This window comes from Solanum stenotomum, chromosome 9 (genome assembly GCF_019186545.1).
Source record: "Solanum stenotomum isolate F172 chromosome 9, ASM1918654v1, whole genome shotgun sequence".
Classification (NCBI taxonomy): Eukaryota; Viridiplantae; Streptophyta; class Magnoliopsida; order Solanales; family Solanaceae; genus Solanum; species Solanum stenotomum.
The window spans coordinates 25051975-25065774 of NC_064290.1; the positions used below are offsets into that span (position 1 = coordinate 25051975).

Consider the following 13800-nt stretch of genomic DNA (forward strand, 5'->3'; position numbering starts at 1 on the left):
ATGACTATCATCTTTTCTAGTCACGATGCAGAAATCGCTCAACTAAATGTTCAGTTATTGAAAGCCCAAACAGAGGTACTAGGTGTAGATTAAATGACTGCTCTAAAAGCTCAAAATGAGAGTTTGAATGCCAAGGTCACTGAGCTCATGGAACACTTGCTTCAGAATCATGTTGAAACTAATAAACACATGACCTTACTCTTCCAATGTATTGCTCCTAAACCTCCTAAACTTCTCAACCTTTCCTTCCTTGTGAATTTTCTTTTGCTTTTGATGGAAGTAGTTCGGTTCTCCTATAATCCAATGTAGAATTTTAACTATTAATATTATCATATTAATGAATGATTATGTCATGTATCTACCAGAATCCCCTAGATCTTTCATGCATTTCTACTTATGCTCAGTGTTACCCAAGTGACCATGAATTTATCTGAACTGCAGACTCTCTACTATGTTTACTGCTCTTCAGTTTTATGATGATAAAATAGGGAAGATTGTGTGGGGGTTATGGGATTAGTTAGTTGGTGATATATGAAAGTTGTTGTAGGACCTAGTTTATGTTGACTAGGGGAACCAATTGTTAAGGGGAGCATGTTAAGTATAGCTTCTCATCATCAGAAAGGGGAAATTGTTATTGTGAAGTTGTGATGATTTAACAAACTATGGGATCTAGTATACGACTTGATCCCATGAATAACTAAGAGGTTCATGCAATGCAAAAAGGATAGTTGTTAAAGCTGCAAGTACTACCATAACTATAATGGTTGGTGCGTGACTACAGAGGATCAATACCTTAATCCATTGTCATTGGAATAGGTTTGTCCATCTTATAATAGTCATTTTTGAAAGAGACATAACCTAGTTTTTGCATTGGAAGAATTACACACAACAAAAACCATACTCTCAAAATAATATTTTTTATATGCAGCAAGGGACCTAATCGAAGGATCTCCTGTCTTTAGTTTCTTTTTGAGAATATATTCAAAGGATCATTTTTGTGTAATATTCATGTGTTTTTAAGGTAATTGAATCATTTCAAGTTGTGACCATTGATGATGTTTGAGTTGTAGCTAGAGTTAGCTATATTTTGTTCTTGAAGTCTATATCCACTTAGTTAGTTGGTGTAGTATGTAATAGACTTATTGCTTTGTTTTTCATAACAGAGTTATTCCAAAGGGGGAAGGGATTAAGAGTTTTACTCATATGTTGCAAGATCTTGTAATTTGAATCTTGGATCATTGAAGTAATGGAGTTGTGTTGAAATACTGTGAGACATGTCATGGTTTTCTCCTTTCTCGAGAAAGGGGGTTTCCACGTAAACTCTCTGTGTTCTTTACTTTTAAGTTTTTACTTTCACCACTGTTCTTGATGAGTTAAGGGACTTGTTCCATTGACTTGTTGTGGATGCATACAAGTTAACACATACAACCGCCTACATTTCTAAATATGATGTGTAGTGGAGCGTTATCTAATTTGGAAGTGTAGTTGGTTAACGATCATTTTTTGTTAATTTCTATATTCAAACTCGCATGCATTTTGTAATCTTATTACTTTGTGTTTTGTGTTGCTTGTTTCTAAAAATAGGGCACCATGAGCCAGGTAGATGAAAATTAAAGTGTGCATGTATTTGCTGACAATGTTGATGATGAGGTAGCCATGGAATTGGGTATGGCTGGAGCAATTTACCTACCACCAGCAGTAGAGAATGTTGTGTTTCATGTGACAAGTTGAATGCTTCATCTTCTACAAATGAAGGGGTTATTCGAAGGTCAAGTGGTGGAAGATTCAAACCGACACTAGAATTATTTTATGGATGTTTGTCACCCTTTTAAAATGCAGAACATTAGCCAAGAGTCTATCTTGCTAAGGATTTTCCCTTTCTCACTAACTGAAGAAAACAACTCATGGCTTGTGGAATTGCCCCAAGGAATAATCACGTCATGCGATGCATTAATGAAGGCTTTCCTTGAGAGATAGTTCCCAATTTATCTTGTGATCGAGTTGCGGGATGAAATTACAACATTTGGAAAAATCTAGAAGAACCTCTTCATGAGGTGTGGTTGAGATTTATGTAGAAGGTACCAACGTGTTTGAGACATGACCTATTAGAGACTGTCTTATTGCAATACTTTTTTCAATCTTTGAGCCGTAAAAAAAGATCATTAATAGTTTGACAGGGAGAGCATTTATGGACTTTTCTCTTGGAAGTTCAAGGGTGTCGTTCGAGAGAACTTTTAAAACGTGCCATGATTGGAATGTGTCGGGAGCCGAAGGTACTTTGGGAGTCACCTCCTCTTAAGGCTGGCAATTGGACAAGATTTTTTCCGGTCCGGTCCGGTTCCCGTACCGGTAAGTCCGATACCGGTTGAACTGGTAAGGAACCGGTCTTATAGGTATCAGAATCGGTACCGAAACGGAACCTGGTTTTTTATCTGGTTGATCCGGTTCAACGGTCAATACCAATTTTTTTTTTAAAGTTGAGCGTTATATATCCGTTGGGCCCTTTTAGCCGTTGGGTTGGGGCCCAAAATGGCTCAAAATAGCCCCCACCCCTCTCTAACCCCTTAACACTATAAATATACCCATATTTTTTCATTTAAATCACAAATTCACAAATTATTTCATTAACATCTTATAAAATCTCTTAATTTTCAGTCTCTCATAAATTCATAATTATTATTTTGTGATATTGACTTGGAGTTCGGAGATTTATTTGAAGTAAATCGGAAGCTTCAATTGGCATCTCTCAATTCCGGCTTTGGTTATACGTCTACTTTTACGTAGACGTTTGGTACATTCGTTCCACCTTTAATTTTTTTATTTGTTTATTAATTAAGTTATTTTATTTTATTTTTTTACATTATCTTGCTTGTTTTTCATAATATTTAATTATTTTAAACTTGAACATGAATTTGGAAAGAAATAGTGGTAAAAGACCAATGTCGGAAAGAAAAAATAATAGGGGAGGAGGAGGAAGTAGTTCTAGTTCTAAAAATTTGGCACCTAGATTTAGAATTAATACTAATGATTATACTCATGTTGATGAAACTTCTTTTACACGAAACTCACGACCTATTGAATTTAATTCCGAAAATATAGTAGATCATGAGATTTAAATAGATGTTTTACTAATTTTGAGGAAGAATTAGATGAGGAAGTAGAAATAAATGACGAAGATGATGAGACCCCTACTCCTACTAGTCCGGCTACCGAATTACCGGAACAAAATGAAGTCCCCTCTTAACCTACTTTTTCAAAGGCCGCTGTACGTGTTAAAAGATCTTTAGTATGGAAATTTTTGTTACAAAATGAGGAAAAAACTACTGTTACTTGCACGAAATGTAAATTGACCATGAAACATATGACTACGGGTACACAAGGGGGAACGGGACGACTAAGAACACATTTGAGAAAGTGTAATAAAGAATTTGCTCGCCTAGATGATATAGAAAGGGGCTAATAGAAATGGAATACCCATACCTGAAAATTCTATGGGAGTTGGAGGTTCTAATATGGTTCAAAGTGTATGAAATATGACTAACCCGGCTAGCCGAAGCACACACCGCACATATAGTAAAGAAAAAGATCGTAGAGAATTAGCTAAAATGGTTGCTATTTGTGGTTTGCCTTTTTCATTTCCTTCACATCCTGGTTTTATTCAGTATATTCGGGAATTGTATAACCCAGATTATGAAGGTATTCCAAGAAGTACAATTAAACGTGATCTTTTTAAATATCAAAAAGAATATTGTCATTTTCTTCATTGTTTCTTATGATGGTAGATTATCTATTACTTCTGATATGAGAGGTAGTCCTAATGGTAATGATTATTTTACAATTACTGTCCATTGGATTGACCATGAATGGAACATGCAAAAACGAATATTAAGATATAAATATGTTGAAGAAACTTAAACTGGTTCTTATATAGCAACAAAAATAAGCTTTATTTTACAATTTTATGGAATATGTGATAAAATAATGAGTGTCACTTTAGATAATGCTTCTAATAATTTAAAAACAATTGATTATTTAAAATGTAGACTTTGTCCAATTGATAATGATTCTTTTCATATTAAGTGTGCCGCACATGTGTATAATTTGATAGTAAACAATGGTATTTCTCAATTTGACATTTCTTGTGAAAAAATTAGACTTGCTTGTAATTGGATTTTTAAAGCTAAAATAAAAGGTAGAATTACAGAATTTAAAAATCATTGTAAAGAATGTGGACTTGAATATAGAAAAGTTCCAAAAGAAGTATGCACTAGATGAAATTCTTTATTTTAAATGCTTCAAGTTGCTTATATTTATCAAGAGCCGGTACAATTAGTTTTTCATGCTCATAATGCGGATCCGAATTTGAGAATTGGCTATGAAGATTGGAAAAATACAAAAGAACTTATTGAATTTTTAAGTGTTTTTTATAAAGCAACAAATGCTGCTTCTGGTCAATATTATCCAACTATTTCTTCTGTTTTAGTAAATATTTGTGTTATTTCATCTGAATTTGCAAAATATAAAGGAAAAGATCGATTTGAAGATTCCCTTGCTTTTATGATTGAAAAATTCAAAAAATATTTTTTCCCTATTCCTCAAATCTATTTGACTGCTACTACTTTCAACCAAAATTACAAATTAAAAGGTATTGAATGAGTGGTTGAAAAGATTTATGAAAATTTAGAAATTAAAGATGATGAAACTCCTAGTGTTGAAGATTGTAAAAGTAGCATATATATAAAAGCTAGAGAGTTATATAATACATATAAATCTATGGAAAAAAAATATTCCAATAGTTGAACCTCCATCTTGTAGGCCAAGAAGTGATGATACGGATGATTGGATGGATGATTATCTTGAGCTTGAATCATCTACTAATAATGATTTTGATTTACATTTCAATCAGGCACGGGAAAAGATTAGGCATGAAGAAGGACAACTTCAAGCTCCAATATTAGTATGGTGGAAGAATCGTGAAAATCAATTTCCGACCCTTGCTAGGATTGTTCGAGATGTGCTAGCGATTCAATCATCATCGGTCACTTCGAGCAAGCCTTTAGTGCGGCGAGATTTATGATTGGAGATCATCAATATTCATTAGCAAAGGATAGTTTGAAAATATCGGTATTGTTTCGAGATTGGGTCAATGCCGAAAAAAGAAATACCGAACTACCACAATTAAATAGCCAAATAGAAGACGAAATAGATGAAATATTTGGTGATAATAGTGATGATGACATGGAAGCAATGGAAGAAGAACAACAAATACAAGTTCCAAAAAATGTTTCTTTTGAAATGATACAAAAGTTACGAAAAGATTTTTAAAAAAGTTTCAATTGTTAGTACAATAATTAATATTCAATACCTAGATTATGTACTCTTTGTCTCTTTCTAATATTTGTATTGTACAATTCATTTATTTGAATAAATATACGGCTATTCGCCTTGATTTTCTTTTAAAATAGTCTTTTATATTTAATCCAACTATCCAAGGCATTTTACAAATTTAATTTTCAATTATTTTAATATTAGTGTAAACTTTAAACTTTAACATAAAATTGAATTTTAAGGTTTAAACTTTAAATTCAATATAAACTTTAAACTTTAAAGTCAATTTTAAACTTTAAAGTTTAAACTTAAATTCAATTGAAACTTTAAAGTTTTAAATTGACGTTTTTTAATAATATAATATTATTAATTAATAATTTAATATTATATAATAATTAAAGTTAATAAAAAAATAAAAAAAAATACCGGTACACAATGATCCGGTAAGAACCGGTTCCGGTCTGGTCCAAACCGGTTCCTATCCGGTAACTAAGGGACCGGGCGGAACCTTTGGGAATTTCCGGTAAAACCGGTTCCGGTAAGATCCGGTTCCGGTAAATAAATCCGGTAACGTGTCCCGGTTCCAGTACTGGTTCCGATAAAACCGGTCATGTTGATTCGGTCCTGTCCAATTGCCAGCCTTACCTCCGCTATTGTGTACGAGGAGCTTGAAAAGAAATGCGAAAAAAGTGTTGAACCAGCCATAGCAATAAACAAGGATAATGAAATCCTCGTATAACATGCAATGGATGTGAAGTTTAATAGTTTGAATTTGGTTAATACATGTAATGACTCGGGGACAAACAAAACCGAGGTTTATTTCATCGGAGAACCTGCATCGAGTAATGAGGAGATCCAACAGATGGATTCAATATCTTATCATTCAAGAGCAAGTGGTAATTGCAAAGACAAGAGAGAATGAAGGTCAGAACAAGTTTGAGTTTCCTTGGGAAGGTAGCATTTTCTCGATTCGAAACATATAAGTGAACATGTATATATATACATAAGCGCCTACAATCCATCATAAAAAAGAAAGAAAGAAAGAGGACTGATTACAAAAATTGTAGATAAATTTAGCAACAACATAATAAAATTTTGAGACAATTTGATAAATGTTTGACATTTTGTAGATAACTAGTGGACATGTACTTTATCAAAATCTTGTCGCCTCACATCAATGGCCAAAAAACAGATATAACAACTCCCCTTTCTTTGTAAGGAATGTGATCAACTAATTAATTTTTATTACTATTTTATACGAATTAGTTTCACGGCACGTGCATTGCACGCGTGTGCATCGTATCATATAGTATAGTATACGATGTTGTAAAATGGAATTAATATTACTAAGTTAAGCCTTATTAGTAAATGATTATAATTGAAAGAACATACATAAAATACTTTAAATGATTCATCATTTCGTTTTAAGGTTATGACCATAAATGATGAACATCATTTAAGTATAATTTTTCTCTTAAATACTCATACTTGAAATTAGTATGTGCATGACACTAATAAAGATTAACATAAATATTTCAATATTTTATCTTTATACGTAATATATATATTTTTAGAAAATATGTTTACTCAATTAATATTTGAGTAAGGCTATCATAGAGAGGTAGTTTTACAAAAAAGTGCACTTCTATGATATCTACACTGTTATAAGTAGAATGTTATAGAGATAAAAAAATATAACATCAAAAATTAGTTAAAGAAAATTAGGTTGTTACAGTGAAATGTTCTTATAATGTATGTAAAATAATCAGCTTGACCAATATTTTATTTCTTTAAGTTTCTAACTTATCTTTGCGGAATTGTAGTCTTCTCCTTTTTTCTACTGCATACATATCATATAGTTGTTGTCTACTGAATGTATCTGGTATATTATAGAAGTTGTATCGTGATATAAAACATAAAGCTTGTTCAATAAAAAAAACCGATAGATGAATAAAATTTAAAGTATTATTTATAGAATCTTTAATTTTATTTAAGATCATTTTATGATCAATCACTATTTTATTATCTATTTTTATATAGCTAGAAAGGAGTGTATCTTGTGACATAATATTTTCCTAGATTAAAATGAACACAAAATAACAAGAAATTCATACTTAAAAGTTTTATACTCAATATAAATACATATAAAAAAGAAATAATATACGGAACACAATTCATAGCCAATGAAGAAGGAAGACGGAAATATATGTTCCTGCTATATTCACTCTGGTGTTTCATTTGATTGAAATCTCTTTCCAACAATACTTTACTTTCTCCATTCATTTTTACTTACATATCTATTAAAAATAATTTATTATCATGGATATGTTATCATATTATAAGCAAAAGTGTAAATCTATTTTTGAAATAGTGGACTTAACATCAAAAGAATAATTCAATGGACTACATTGATGCCCGTTATTTTAGAAAAATTAGGAAGAAACTCCTTCGTTTGAGGGTAAAAGAATAAAAAATGGAAAAATAAAGAAGATCATGTGCCTTTTTTGTATTTGTTTATTATTATTGTCTCTACCACAACTTGATCTATTAATTTTATTAAAAAAAATAATTCATAATATGTGTATTTGTCACTATTCACTCGTTATGTGAACACTAATATAACATTCTTTCTCCAATGAAAATACAAAAGAAATTAATTGAAGAAACAAAACAAAAAAAAGAAATGAAAACTCTGGCACACTATTTGAAGTTTTTTGTGTGAAGCAAAGCTCTCTTAATTGCACATTTCTCGTTTTTTTTCTTATTTAATAGAAAGCAAATACCTAAATTTTCATGCTATTAACTTCGGCGAACCATATAAATGGATTGGGGATTAATCATTTATGAAATTTTTTAATAATCTCAAATTTTCGCATAAAAGAAATCGTCAAGAATTTATAAGAAGTGAATGGTTGTGATTAATGACCGAAGAGACATGAAGGTTGAAATTGTTGTGACTATTTGTAGTAAATAACTGTTTTTTAATAAATAAAATTTGTAGGTTAACTAAAAGGGTATAAATGTTCTAAAATGATATAAATAGTATTGAAGTATAAATGTGAGGAAAATCGTAATAAGAAATTACGAATGTGAATTGATGAATGATTTTTTACAATTTGTTCACCAACTCTTTGTTATGTGGTACCTCAAATTTCATTGATTTTGACCTTAATCAATTGTTGCAAATAACATTTGAGATTTTTTTGAGAAGAAGAAGAGTAGAAAACTTTAAATATCATAGATTAAAAGTTAGAGGAAATACCCTCTATTTATAGCTAAGAGATAGTAGTATGAATTAGTACCTTATTAGAAAAGTCACAACCTTTCAAAAAATTTACTGCTCATCGGAAAAGTCACAACTATCGGAAAAGGCACAACCCTTTGAAAAATAAAAAACCCTTTGAAAAATCACAACCCTTCGAAAAAGTCACAACACATCGGAAATATCACAATCCCTCAAAAAGTCACAACCCTTCAGAAAGTCACAACTCATTGGAAAAGTTACAACTCTATAATATGAAAAGGTATCTACTTTTAATATAATACAATTAATTAAAAAAATAAATATATACAATAATTTGAGTATTTTGTTTGGGGGTATTATAGTATTTCAACATTGAAGTTTGGGAGTGCATGCTTTTAAGGTAATATAAATAAATAGATAGAAGAATGAATAGATAGATAGATATAGATAGAAGATAGATAGAGAAGCAGTGGTGGATCCAGGATTTAGACTCTGTGGGTGCCAAATAGACTTATCGATTAAATTAATTTTATATTTGATTAAATTATTCGTCTTTTCGATATAAATTAATTTTAGTTCTCTAATTTTTCTTAAAAGAACGTGTGCAACAATTTCCTTTTTCTTAAAAAAACGTCTTTCTCAAAAAAATAGGTACAAATGGGATTCGAACCCGCAACGTTAGCCTTCTAAAGTTACCCTCCTACCGTGGCACCACAAGCCAATTTTGTTCTGTGGGTGACACACTTTATATAAATATAAATATTATATATATATACCTATGTATATATAGAGTTTCCGTCGAAGTTCGGGGGTGGCTTGGCACCCCCACACCCCTTAATAGATCCGCCTCTGTTAAGAGAAGGCACTGCACATGCGATCATCTTGGTCACACACGCCTATGTAACCCAAAACAAATCTTAAAGAGGGATCAACTTCGTAATTCCTGTTTATGCCTATGGATGCCACATAAATTCGTCATCTCTTGCTTTGTAAATTTGGAAAGGAATGAGAGGATAGAAGAATAACAATATTTCACAATCATTCTCAATTTAGAATTGCTTAAAAACTCCTTTGGGTTGAGATGGTAGTTACAAATATCCGTCCCGCCTTATGAAGAAGGGTGTAATTTAATGATCACTATGAATTTCTTGGTATATAAGTTTTTCATAAGTAATATTACTTTTATAGTTATTTTAGTTTGGTAGTTTCAGTTTAACCTGAACCTAAAGTATCAATTTTAAAAAAGGGAAAATGCACAAGTACCCCCCTCAACTATACGCGAAATCCCAACGACACACCTTAACTATACATGAGACTTATTACCCCCCTGAATTATTTTAAAGTGTAATAAACGCACCCTTTCGTGCTGAGGTGGCACAAAGAGTGTGTTCACTCTCTTAGAGGCACGTGCGATACAAAAAAAATGTATTAAAATCTGATTAATATGGACACGTGTTCATTTTTAATTGGAAATTTTATAATTAATTAGTAGAGATAGTTAATTAACTTTAAAACTTAAATTGATATTTTTTAAAAATTAAGTTTCTTTTTTTCTTTATGAAATAAAGTCAAATTTTATCATTTTTCACAACATATTTAAATTGTCAGAGAATTCTTTTCAATGTTTTTCATTAATTTGTATAGTATCAAGATTTTTTTTTTTCATTTTCATTTTTTACTCAAATAAATTACTCGAAATTCGCTAATGAGAGAAAAAATTGCATATTATGAATTTAATTTAGGCAACATATAAAGAGCATAATTTAAATTAGAGTTTTTTTAAAAAAATTATAAATAAATAATTTAATTACCGTCTTCTCCTCAATTATCCATGTCATACCCCTACTCCTACCCCCAGCCCTCACCCGGCCCACCCACACTCCAACTCCTGCCTCCCCGTTTCAGTTCTCCAACAATATGACATCCCACCCCTACCCCAACCCAACCTCCATGCCGCTTCAGTTCTCCATCAACAACACCCTCCCTCCTTCTCTTCCCTTCTCACTTCAATCAGCCTTTATCTTAACCCAAATTCAGTCAGAAAATAATGACCCCAATTTTGAATTCTTCTCGAATTAGAGTTCAAAATTTAGGTAGTTTCTTCAATGGAGATTTTGGACCATGTTTTATGAAATTTATTTGGATTATTTGGATTGAAAGAAAAATAAAATTGATAGTAGATATTGAATCCGGTGGTAGTGAAGGGATAAATTGGTGGTGGGTTATAATTTTCATGGTGATTGCTATGAGTTTTAATGGTTAAAATAAGTGGGTTTAGTGCTTATGGAGTGGATGTTGATAATGAAGAAGAAGGAATCAAATGACATGGAATTTTATATATATATTTTTAAAGATTTGGTCATTTATTGACATGGCGCTGACATAATGATTACTTGGAGGCGAGTGTAAAACACCTCCCATCATGTGAGTGGCTATATAGGTTTTAGGATGTGTTAAGGGTGTGTTTATTACACTTAAAAATAATTCGGGGGAGGGGGGGGGGTAATATGACTCATGTATAGTTAAGGTGTGTCACTGAAATTTCGTGTATAGTTGAAGGGGGTACTTGTACATTTTCCCTTTAAAAAACATAAACATATTTTTTACGTAGTAGTTTATAACAAATGATCAAAATTTGTATGACTAATTAGGTTTATTTTTTTCAAAAGTAAATCTTATTTTGGGATCTATTTGAAATCATTAAAACTTCATTCCACACTGTTGTGTAACCCCAAAAGTTTGGGAACAAAATACCACTACTTCACAATCAATGCCTATTGGTGTTGGACATCTTCTAGCATAAAACTAAAATAAACCAAAATTATATCTTAATTTTCAATTTGATCATTAAATTTAAAGCAATGGAATTAATTAAATTTTATCAAAGAAGTAGATATAATGATATTAGATTTCATGAAGTTTTTATTTGAAGTTAAAAAACAAGGAAACAATGATAGATTTTGTCAGTCACATGGGGTCTAAATCAAATGAACACTTTTTTTTTTTCATAAATCTATGTGGTTTAGGGTAAAGATCAAGAATGAATATTTTTTGTTTATACATTAAAGACTATTTCAATCAAGTAAAATATATTAAGAATAAAAATAATGCATTACCCATACATACTTCCAATGACTATATCATCACAATTAACACAAGTCAAACCTCACACAAAATAAATCGGTCAATTTTACTTTTATTAGATTAGATTATAGTTCATATATACACACATATTTTAGGTAACTACCATTTTTAGATAGGAAATACCAATTTCCAATAGGAAAGTACCATTTTTTTTATGGCTTTAGCAATCCTTACCTAAACAGTATGTGATTNCCCCCCCCCCCCCCCCCCCCCATAAATAAGCGCCTTCACCAAACCTATCCAAAATCCCGAAGCACATTCTACTTTTCAAAGAAGAACTGAAATTAAGAAGAATGGGCACATGGAAGAAGAAAATAGAGATTGAGAAAATCACAGAGAAAACATCTAGAATGGTCACATTCTCCAAAAGAAGGAAAGGACTTTTCAGAAAAAGTGAAGAACTTGAATCCTTGACAGGTTATTAGGTGGCCTCTGTTGTTTTCTCATCCACTGCAAGACCTTATACTTAAGGAGACGTTAACTCTGTTATCAAAAGGCATTTTCATAGCATTATTTGCACTGAACGATCAACATTAGGGATGAATTCTGGTACTTGTAGTTCTTATGTTGATGTTGTTTCTGGCAGATCTTTTGGGTTGAAATCATCATCGACCCCGAAGAACAATAGTCTGCGCGGTTGGGTTGAGGGTATAGATGTTGAAGAATGTCAAAATTTGAATCAACTGTTCATGTTGAAGGAACAACTGGAAGGAACTAGAAAGAAGATTGTTTCCATTGATGATTCTGAATCGTTTCAAGATTTGTTTCTGTAGCCTGTTTCAATATAATAGGTGGACAAAAGACCGTGCATGAGCATTTAAAAGAAATCCAGTTGTACTTTTAGAAGACTCCTTCATTATTTTTTTCATTATTAAGATTTACTTTATGAATGAGAATTGAGTGAATTTAATAAATCAGCTATTCCGTTATTGTATTTGAAAAATTGATGTTTCGTCTATGAATACTATTTGTTTTATCAACCAATTTCAGATTGAAGTAGTTCACTTTTCAAATAAATTATATGTCCACTTGGAGAAGTTTATACATATTTTTAAAAAATAACTCTATGTGTGTTGATATAAATATTATGATTCTATAACTATTAAAAAGCCCTATATGAACTATACATCTAAATGTGTGCGTATGTCAATGTGATTATTTTAACCCTAAACTTAACACTCTCGAAAGAAAACTAATTTGGACTTTAAACTAAGTTATACCATATAAATAAATAATGTAAACCAAAAATGTATTTTCTTCAATTTTAATGAGATTTTGTTAATACATAAGTAAAATAAAAATAAGCTACATAAAAGATGATAATGCAAACTTTCCACTCCTACCAGCACTAAAATAATTTATGTAAAGACATGTCAATTGAGTGCTGATAAGTTTGAGATTTTAACTCATGTCAGGCCTTTTTAGTTCAACAAACAATGTTTACAATGCCTATTTATTTCCTTATCTGATGGTATTTTACAGCGATGAAGGCTAAAGGACAAGACAAGGATGGATCTATGAACAGAGGTGAGAAGAATATTGAAAAAAGTGTAAGACTCCCAGTTGAGCATCGCCTAGCACAATGGGCGGATCACCCAATAGATCTACACCTCAGCTAAAGTGACAATGTTCACTTCTAAAAATATTCAAGGTAGGTCAGTGAAGCAAAATGCAAATCGCGATTTGCGAAAATAGTTGGGCGAGCTAAAAGTTCCATCACCGAAGCCCGAAGGTGAAAAACTTCTCAATTTAAATGAAGGTTGAATGGGTAAAAAAGGTGGAAATTGATGATTCACCGTCTTAGGTTTGAACACCTTAAGCCTTAAGCCAAGAAAGGGCGAGTTTAGAACAGAATGATGATCTGCCAAATCATGAAGGTGGGCTTGACTAATGTCGCCAATTAGGTCGTGCATGGAATTTTAGACTAACTTTTGGGGAAATGATAAATAGACAAATGCATCTTTTTATTCTTTTTAATTTTTTATCATATTTTGAATAGCTTTGAACTTTTTATCTTTGGAGAGAAGAACTCTTACTTACTAGATTTTCTCTTAGTTTTTAGGTTTTGAATAATCTTGTAATTG

The 13800-nt window shown here is 31.5% G+C and overlaps 1 pseudogene; it reads left to right on the top strand.

Moving 5' to 3' along the window:
• Positions 1–12009: 12009 nt before the first annotated feature.
• On the top strand, positions 12010–12489 carry LOC125877724 (MADS-box transcription factor 23-like; annotated as a pseudogene).
• The last annotated feature ends 1311 nt before the right edge of the window (positions 12490–13800 follow it).